Source organism: Podarcis gaigeae, assembly GCF_964106915.1.
Source record: "Podarcis gaigeae genome assembly, chromosome: 12".
Taxonomy (NCBI): Eukaryota; Metazoa; Chordata; class Lepidosauria; order Squamata; family Lacertidae; genus Podarcis; species Podarcis gaigeae.
Window position 1 is genome coordinate 29,515,036 of NC_139688.1, and position 9,969 is coordinate 29,525,004.

Here is a 9,969-nt window from a genome sequence, read left to right on the forward strand (position 1 = left end):
AAGCTCTGGGCGCGCAGACCCACGTCTTGACGCTAGACCGGCTAAGTCCCCTCTGACTCACTGCTCCACCCACACCAGTTTAAGATTCTAGCCCGGCTCCACCTCTTACGCTGTTCTTTCCTTCGCTGGGTCCTTCTGCCCTCTGGGGTTTCCTCCTTCCTGGACTCCTCTGACGCTGAGCCCCCTGAGTCTTGTCCCTCCCTCCGGCGGGCTTTAGGACCTGGCTCCCTTCCCGGGCTCCCCGCTGTGCCGCGCTCCTGTACATTTGAACTTGGCGCGCGCGCCCAGCCGGTGACTTTCCTTCTGACCGTTTCCCCGCTTCCTGATGTGGGCGTTGCCAAACCTGACTCCTCTCCTCCCTCTGGTGGTGAGGACACTGGTCCCGACTCCTGGGACTCCCCCTCCCCACTGCGCTCTGGTGGAGACGCTGGTCCTGATCTCCAACTGCTGCTCAGGGACTCCCCGCTGGCCCCTTCCTCCTGGGGCTTCCCCCCTGGAACCCCCCTCGCTCTGGCCACCGGCGCTCCCTTCTGTGAGTCCTCCGATTCGCTAGAGAGGCTTGTGGAATAACTCTGGCCACTGTCACTGCCTGCGCCCCCCTCGTACTCCTCCTCCTCACTCTCCATTTGCTCCCCCTCCTGTGTCTCTCCTTCTGAACCCCTGACAGATGCTAACCCTGTAGACACACCGATGACAACAGGTTATCAGGTAGATGACACTGAAGAAGCATTTTCTGACACTACACTATACAGAAGTGTGCTAGGCAAGCTAAACTTCATTGCCAGATGTTCAAGACCTGACATTGCTGTTAGCTGTAATTTGCTAAGCAGACAAGTCAACAATCCTACTGTTAAGGATTGGAAAGCTCTGAAACGCATAGCGCGGTATTTGAAAGGCACTATGCATTACAGACTGAGATTTAACAATCAGAAGTCTGGTGGTCTTGAGATATTTGCAGATGCAAGTTTTGGAAGTGACACTACAGACAGGAAAAGTACGTCTGGAGTTTGCTATATGTACAGTCAGGGTCTATTTGATTGGTCATGCAAGAAGCAAACAACAGTTAGCTTAAGTACTTGTGAAGCTGAACTGAATGCACTGTCTTATTCACTTAAAGATTGTGAATGGTTGTTACAATTGTGCAAAGACATGAAAATTCCTGTCAAATGTCCAATCCAGGTTTACCAGGACAACAAAGCATGTTTGGCTTTGCTGAATTCTGAAGGTTGTAAGCAAAGCACGAAGCACTTGCAATTGAAGTTGCAACATGCTAGGGAACGTATTCAGAAGGGACTCGTAACGGTGTCCGATATGCCAGGTAATGAAATTGTCCAAGATTGTATCAAGGGATCAACACTGTACCTATGTGCAGAAGTTGGGTTTGTACTGATATTGTACGAACACGCTGCCCAGTGATGTTCACAGAAAGGGGGAGGATGTTGGTTTCTGCTCTCTTCACTGTGCAGCGAAATGCTTGTCACAAGACAATGTTTACATTCCACAGTCAGAGTTGCTGTTGGAGTTTCTCACGGGAAAGGAGACTGGATGTGACGTACACTGGTTTCCTGTTTTTCTCAGTTCTCTCCGTGCTTCAGGAGGAGAGAGGATGTTTCTCTGCTCACGCAGAGGCAAGATGCTTGTTTGTAAGCTCTTAGCATTGAAGTGTAAATAAGTAAAGTAAAGTAGAGTATGTGGCACGTACTGCTCATCATTCCACTGCGTAAAAGACTCTGCAAAAACAACACTTTATCACTACCCTAAGGAGCCTCGATGCACCTAACGATCTCCTTTTCCCTTCCTCCCCCACAACAAACACTCTGTGAGGTGAGTGGGGCTGAGAGACTTCAGAGAAGTGTGACTAGCCCAAGGTCACCCAGCCTGTGGAGGAGCGGGGAAGCGAACCCGGTTCACCAGATTACAAGTCCACCACTCTTAACCAGTACACCACACTGGGGAACCCAAAAGCAGGACTTTCCAGAATCCAAGCAGAAGCTGGGCTTGGCTTCTTTGTTCTGGTATGCCACACTTAAAATGGGGCACTTGTGGAGTACAATATAACGAGTTGGCTGTGGTTCTGATTTTCATCAGAAAATCAGATTTTAACAGTATTCAAATTTGTTTTCATGTAGGTCAGTCTTATGCATAGTTTATAATGATATAAGAAAATGGACAGCACCATGCAGAAGTCAGTCATGAAATCAGTAAATTCTTCCTGAAATAAGGAAGAAATAATGCTACAGTTAACAAAACAAACCCGTGCATATCTACTCAGATGGAAATGTAACTGAATTCAATGGTATTTATTCCCAATGGAGTGAAAATAAGATTATAGCCTAAGTAAAAGAAACAGCTGGTCATTTATAGGGAAAATTACCATATAGTTGGCTGACTAATATACTGTAGATAGCGGTGAAATTAAATTTTTATATAGCTTAACAAAATTTAATATAGGTTCAGGTAGGGATACATGAGGTCTCAGGATATGGTTTGATGGCACAGACGAGGCCACAGCCTTGCTAATTCTAAGCAGGTCTGGGTCTGGTCAGTGCTTGGAGACCACAGGGTTGCTGCCTTTGGTTTTCGTGATGGAAGAAAAGCAGGATGTGGGTTTTTGAAAATAAATAAGAAAGGTTTATATGATCTGAAGAGAAACCAGAGTAATAAATGAGGGGTTGTCTCAAAGCAAGTTATGCTAACAGCAGACCCATCAAAATCAATGAACTTAACTCCACTGATTTCAGTAGGTTTGCTTGGAGTAGGACTAAATAAATGACCATCCCTTGGTGTGATCTCCCATCAGCCTCAGCTCCTATTAGCCAACAGCTGGGGAAGATGGGAGTTGTGGTCCTTCAACATCTGGTGGGATGTCACAGGTTCCCCATCTCTGGAGTAGACAAAGTTGAGCCAGGTGGACAAAAGGTTTGACAGTGTGGGGTAATTTCATATGCTCAAACCATGTATACTTCCCAGAGTGCTTGAACAAGAAGGAGATAAAATGAAATTAGTAATATTTTTCTTCTTCTGCACACATCCATCCTTCTTCAGAGGTAATTGTTTTAAACACATATTTATTGGAGATAGTGTATAAAAAACCACTCAAGTAACATACAGCTATCAATGAAAACAGAAAAAGAAAATAATAAAAACAGATAGATCTGTATCATGATTGCTTCATTTCCCCATTTTTTGACATTTCCATCTTTCTTCCTTAAACATTTTGCTGCCTATCTGATCCAGTGAAATCATGAGTCAACTGTTATATTTAAAGAGGCGTTACTCAGCTAAAGTCATTAATATTAATCCATTGGAAGTTTTGTACTTTACAATTATTTCCTTTCTTCCAACCCATCTTGCCCTCCTTCCCTTTTACTTTACTAAATATGTTTTGTTGGTTTTAACTTTATAGTGTAAGATTGCACTGATGGTGCAGAGGGAAAGTTATTTTGCTGTTGCTGTTCAGCACTAAGCAATTTTTGGTGCTTTGCTTTGACAACTCTATTGAGGTTATTAATTCTGCACATATGGAAGCAAATTGGATGAATAAAAGCTGACTTTTAAAAATTGTTTAGCACAAAAATATGGTTCAAAAGCGTTAGTACAGAACTTTACTCCAAAACAACTTGAAACAAATAAAGTTACTTTCAGATAGATGCATAATATCTTACGCTGATCCCAGCACAGGTGAAATATCTTAGATTATTGATATCTTACACCCAGAGCTAAGAAATCAAAGCTCTGTCTCTCTTCCAGCTTTGAAACAACCTCTGGTGAGGATTTTGATTTGTCTCTTCAGCAGTGGCTGAAAAGTAAACTTTTCAAAGCTACTGATCCAGGAAGGAAATGTTACACTTCCCTGCTCTGTGTTACATAAGACAACTCACCATTATAGTTCTAGATGTCAAAATCGTAAAGAACCCTTCTTATTTTTAGATCTGTTGCTCATTCTTCAATGAGAATATTCACTGCCTGGAGCAGTTCCTGTATGTATGTATGTATGTATGAATGAATGAATGAATGAATGAATGAATGAATGAATGAATGAATGATGGTATCTTAACAGCATAACGGAATGCAGGATGATTCAGAAATCGGAATTCAGTGTAGTTTGATTTGAAATGATCCAAGAGCCGCTGGAGGTGGGGGGCGCGTGAAGACTTCATATTTTTAGCTAACCATCACCTTGTTTCAAACACACATTCAAGATATTTTCAAATGCCAAAAGATTAATATTTCCCAAAAACTTAGTATTTAATATACCCACTTCATATTTCTAATAAATTGAGTGTTAAATGGTTTCCTAAGGTTAGGGTGGGACGCGGGTGGCGCTGTGGGTTAAACCACACAACCTAGGACTTGCCAATCAGAAGGTCGGCGGTTCGAATCCCCGTGACGGGGTGAGCTCCCGTTGCTCGGTCCCTGCTCCTGCCAACCTAGCAGTTCGAAAGCACATCAAAGTGCAAGTAGATAAATAGGTACTGCTCCAGCGGGAAGGTAAACAGCATTTCCGTGCGCTGCTCTGGTTCTCCAGAAGCGGCTTAGTCATGCTGGCCACATGACCCGGAAGCTGTACGTCGGCTTCCTCGGCCAATAAAGCAAGATGAGTGCCGCAACCCCAGAGTCGGCCATGAGTGGACCTAATGTCAGGGGTCCCTTTACCTTTACCTTTTAAGGTTAGGGTTGCCCAGTGGTGGAGCTTCCTGGTGTTCCAGGTTCTAGCCCCACTCTGGCTTTCCTAGAAGCCATATACTTCTTGGAAACCTTGTTTAGTTGGACCGGAGTCATTCTGTATGTGGCAATGATGACCCACTTCAAAGTGGAAACAGTATACATTGCAAAGGAATAATAAAAAATCCAAGCCATTTTATGTAAATATGAACATTTTCTACAATAAATGCAATACATGGCATGATTGAAAATGAACAAAACAGTGCCATCCACTTTGCACTTAAACTTTGCACGATCTGCTTGAAACTTCTACTGTGAAACTTTGTAAAATCACACTGGAGTTATGCAAAGGAGGAGGTTGTTTTCATTATAAACTGAATGCCTGATACTGAATATGATTTGCCACTAAAAGCAAATTTGTTGGGATCAATCATACAGAAACTAGAGGGTACCCCACCAAAATTCCACCTTGCCCAAATCTTGCAGGATAAGGATACTCATACGACCGTGAAAGTGGCAAGGTTCCTGGTTGCTGTCTTTACCCAAAAGCGACGCCAAGGAGCACTACAAGCTAACTAAGGCGTAGTATGCCATTCTATCTTATAGTATTTTATTGTTATAGTGGTGTTTTAGCGGCTGTTTTCCCCACGTGCACAAGTTGTTATTTATGTGTCGTTTTTACCTGTATGGGCCTATGGCCGTAAATAAAATTACTTACTTACTTGCATAAGACTTCTAGGCAGTGTGTGATTTTCTGCCTAATGGTTCAAGGTATATGCCATGGAAAATGTCTTTTGAAACCATGATTTGCCCAACACTGCATTGTTAAAACAAGTGATACTTGATTCAGATCCTTGTTGACTGTGTATAGAATGATTCTAGGTGATGCAAAACAAACTTGCCAGAAATATTCCCATCAATGCCCCCATATATATAAATATATTTTTAACAGAGTAGCTCGGAGGCACAAGGGCATACATTGTCATTTAACATTGAACCACAAAAAAGATCAAATAGAATATTTGTACAAAAGCCATAGCCAAAGGAATACAGGCTAAAACTGACAATCATTCCTCTCTTTGAAAGCCTGGGAAGAGTTTGTGGTCATTACTAACCTTTTGCATTTCTCAAGTTTGAAAAATTAATTGATTCACCCACATGCTCTCGTGGCTAGTTGGCAAAGCGGTGAATTATTTCCCCCCCCCCCCCATAGTCAACAGTGTCAAGCTGTGAAGTTATTCATGTTGACATTACTCTTTTCTTTTTCAAAAAAAGAAAGAAAAGATAATGCCCTGGTAGAAGCCTGGCAGGTCAAATTTGAAAAAAGGTTGTCATAGATGCTGTGGAGAAGAGCCTTTTAAAATTCCAGCCTGCATCCAGTGTACAGAATGATAGACAGGAAGCTCAAAAGGAAATTGCATCTTATGAACACCATTCTTATTCATTACAGTCAATGAAACTTTTGCCCCTGGTTCTCCTGCATTTGGTTGAAAGCTTCTCTGTACACATTGTGTACAACATTGCTTGTTGTGGGCTGTATCCTCCTCTCAGCAGCCTCAAACCTACCTCTAGGCAGCATATTCATCTAAGGCAAATTAGCATCTATACTGGGCAGGTGTTGACACCCTGGGGGCAAAAAGATGGTTTGTGAACCAGTCTTGAATTTGCAGGTGATGATTTCCTTGTATCCTGGATGACAGCACAGCAGCTTAGCATTTAACCGAGGCACCTTGAGAGAACAGCAAAGTTAAAGTTGTAGTAATAGCTGTATCCTCCAGAGTCCATTCTTCCTCAGGCTATAAAGAAGGAAGCTACATCTATTAGTGGTCTATTTAAGGGATACTGTCTCCCATATGCATGCCACCACAGGTGGTGCTTCCCTCAGCAAAGTCTGGTAGATGAAACAGCTTTCTTATCTTGGTTCCTCATGGTAAAAGCACAATCTGTAGGAGCTGTGCCATATATTGGGACGAGGGGAACTATAAGGGTGCTATAATAAATTTGGTGTTGCTTTTGATATATAGAAACCACACTGCGATGTTTAAACAAGGAGGGAAACGGACATCAGTTCTGTAAAAGAATTAGCAGTTGTCATTTGTGGTTGTGTGTTATTTATTAAAGATGCCACACTCATAGATTCCATCTAAAGGAAGTCCATTGCACTGCTCAGAGTGTCCCTGCCTTCTGAAGTTAAATTAGGCAGCTGCAGGGAATAGGGGATGAGCCGAAGGGAGACGATAATGTGATAGTATAGTAACCTGGCAGTGCAACATCAGATGTTATTCCCTTCACTGCGTAAACCCTAGTTGGCTGGGATTACTCATGTGGCTAATCAAGGAAGAAGAAAATGCAGTGATGAGAAGATGGAATATAAGGCCCCCCAAAAAAATTGTGGCGATGGGAACAATGGGAGCAAACAGGATAGTGGAACAGGGAATGTTTTTGCAAATACTCTGGTATTGGGGAAAACACTACATCAAAATAAGAGAACATTTGGGGCACCACTTCAGTAGTTGCTCCCTCAATATGGAACCTGCTTCTCATAAAATTCTAAAATCTTTTTTTTTACTAAGCACCCATAAGCCAGCCAACATGCGGTGTTTTTGCTCAGCTTTTCCTGATTATATATAGTCTAAGATATATAGATATGGCTTTTTAATTCGGCTGTGCTATTTTATCCTTACAGTCTGTGTTATTCTAATACGTCTAATGTTAAGCATTTAGGATTCTTAAGCAAGGGAAGTGTGTGTGTGTGTGTGTGTGTGTGTGTGTGTGTGTGTGTGTGTTTCTGTAAATGAATCATCCATGTTCAGGTACAGTATAGCTCTGAAGAAGAGATCCTGGGAACAGAGAATTGCATGGACTTTGATCTGACGTACCAATACAATTGTTGGGTTATTATGACCAAATGGCTATATTGAAAGTAATCACACCATAATCATACATTCTAAAATTGCTCATTTTTTGCGGCACAGATGATGAAAGAAGACCATCTGCCACTATAAAAACCTATAAGCACGCACAATTATTTATTATCTGAGATGCAGGAAGGATTATTCTCTTCTAAGAAAAAGGTTTGGAAGGTGAATGATAAAAAATGTTCTAGTTTTAATGAAGTAGAACAAGAGAAAAACAGGCTGCATTATATATCCTTGGTTTGTAGACCTAAATTCTAGGAATACCCTTTTTTTCCTTTGATGTGGTTCGACATGAAGTGTATAGATCATTTAGTATGCTTGTTTGGTGCTTAAATTCCTCTGCTCATGAAAGGAATATCCCCTTCCCTTTAGCATGTAAATTATATATGAGGACATTGATAAAGGAAGATCTAATTCCTTCATTAAACAGTCAAGGCCTTTGACTGGCAATGAAAGAAGGGTCATCCATAGCAGGGCTGGGGAAGCTGCAGCTTTCTAGATGTTGTTAAACTCCAACTCCCATCAGCCCCTGGTAGCATGGCCATTGGTCTGGGGGTGATAGGAGTTGTAGCGCAGCAACAACTCGGGGGGGGGGGGGGAGAAGGACACAGATTCCTCATCTCTGATCTATATATATAGTTCATTTGTATTAGCATTGACAATATACTCCATAAATACTCCCCCAGTGGAGAGTATATTTCAAAAACCACACTTGTATCTAAAGCAGCAGAAGGCAATATGGTAATGTCATTGTCTGACCTCCCAACAGGTGAGTCATTGCTGCTTACCTGGAGGGAGAAGGGCAGGGTTGAGATGGTGAGGAGGGAAGTGCGGTGCAAACACACCAGCAGAGGCAGCAGATTAGCTCCACTGGTGTATTTGCACTGCACCAGCCACTCTACCACCTCGTCCCTCCCCATCTCAGTAAGCAGGAGGGACTCACCTGCCAGGAGAACAGGTAAGCACCTCCAGCCCACCACATTGTTTGCTACTAGCTTGAAGTTATTAGCTCATGAAGTGACATATCTCCAGAAACCTCTCTCATTACTTTTGCCATTTTTCTGGACATTTATTGTTTGTTTGCAGATATTTGCCTTTGTGATATTATCTTGTGTCGATTGCAGAAGTCATTGTATCACCGCCCTGTTCGTTGTTTTATTGTTTATAGCACAGAGCAAGTCACCTTTAAAAAAAAAAAACACTTCTAGGATGAGATTTTAGCTATATCACTGCAAGTCACAGTTTCATCACTGCAGCTGGAACACAACCATGGGATCAGAGCAAGCCTTTTTTGCAACAGGGAGACCTAATTGCTTCCTCCTGAATCCTTCAAAAGCACCATCAAGCCTTTCATCCGTAACATCAAAATGAATTCTAGAAGATGCAAATGGGGGAAAAAAATTAAATGTAAATTTCCCAATATTCTCTGATGTATATCATATATAGGCATGTGGGAAGGGGAGAACTGGTGCCAAATATTTCATCATTCATTTCAGTGGTCCAAAGAATACCAAGTCAGTTCCCAATGCGTTGCCCTTCTCTGATGTACATTTCCCAGTCTGCTTGAAACTAGCGCAGAACAAGCAGCTGGCATCTGTCGTTTTACAAAAGCTGCTCTGTTGTCATCAGCAGGAAAGAACCAATCATTTTAATAAGCATATCAATGCAATTCTTTTTGATGTGATTGCTATTGTTTCTTGCAGGTATCAGATATTCTGCATCAAGCATGTCCATATCACTACTCATGCTTAATAGGAAGGAAGACCCACTGTGTTTAGTGGGGCTTCCTTCCAAGGATCATAGCATTGCTTAAGTTAACAGAGTGCTGCATATGAATCCAATGCATTTTTGCTCAGAAGTGAGTTCATTGAGGTTCAGTGAGGATCACTTCCAGGTACATAGGATTAGAGCTCTAAACTGGTGCTTTTACTTCTTGGGGTGGGGGTGGCAATGATCAAATCTGAGAATCCTCGGATTGTTTTGAATGCATGTCTGAATACTTTAATTGGTCTGTCAAAGCCATTCCTGGGGTGTGACCGCTGTCGCATGCTGACAACTTCTATGAGCCACAGGTGAGCGCTGAGTTCAGGGTGGGGACCAAAGGTGGACAAACTACCCCAGAAGGAGCATGATGTGTCCCCACCCGTGGTACTACCCTTCCCCTAACACGCCACACATTCCATTATATATTCTTCTGAATACTGTGGCTGGAATCCACAGAAGAGGAGAGTGGTTTCCTGCTTGAGTCTTGCTTGTGGGCTTCTTTTAGGCACAAGGTTGGCAAAGACTTGGTTAATAATAATAATAATAATAAGTTTTATTTATACCCTGCCCTTCTCAGCCAAGACCAGGCTCAGGGAGGCTAACACCAGGTATAAAAACAATT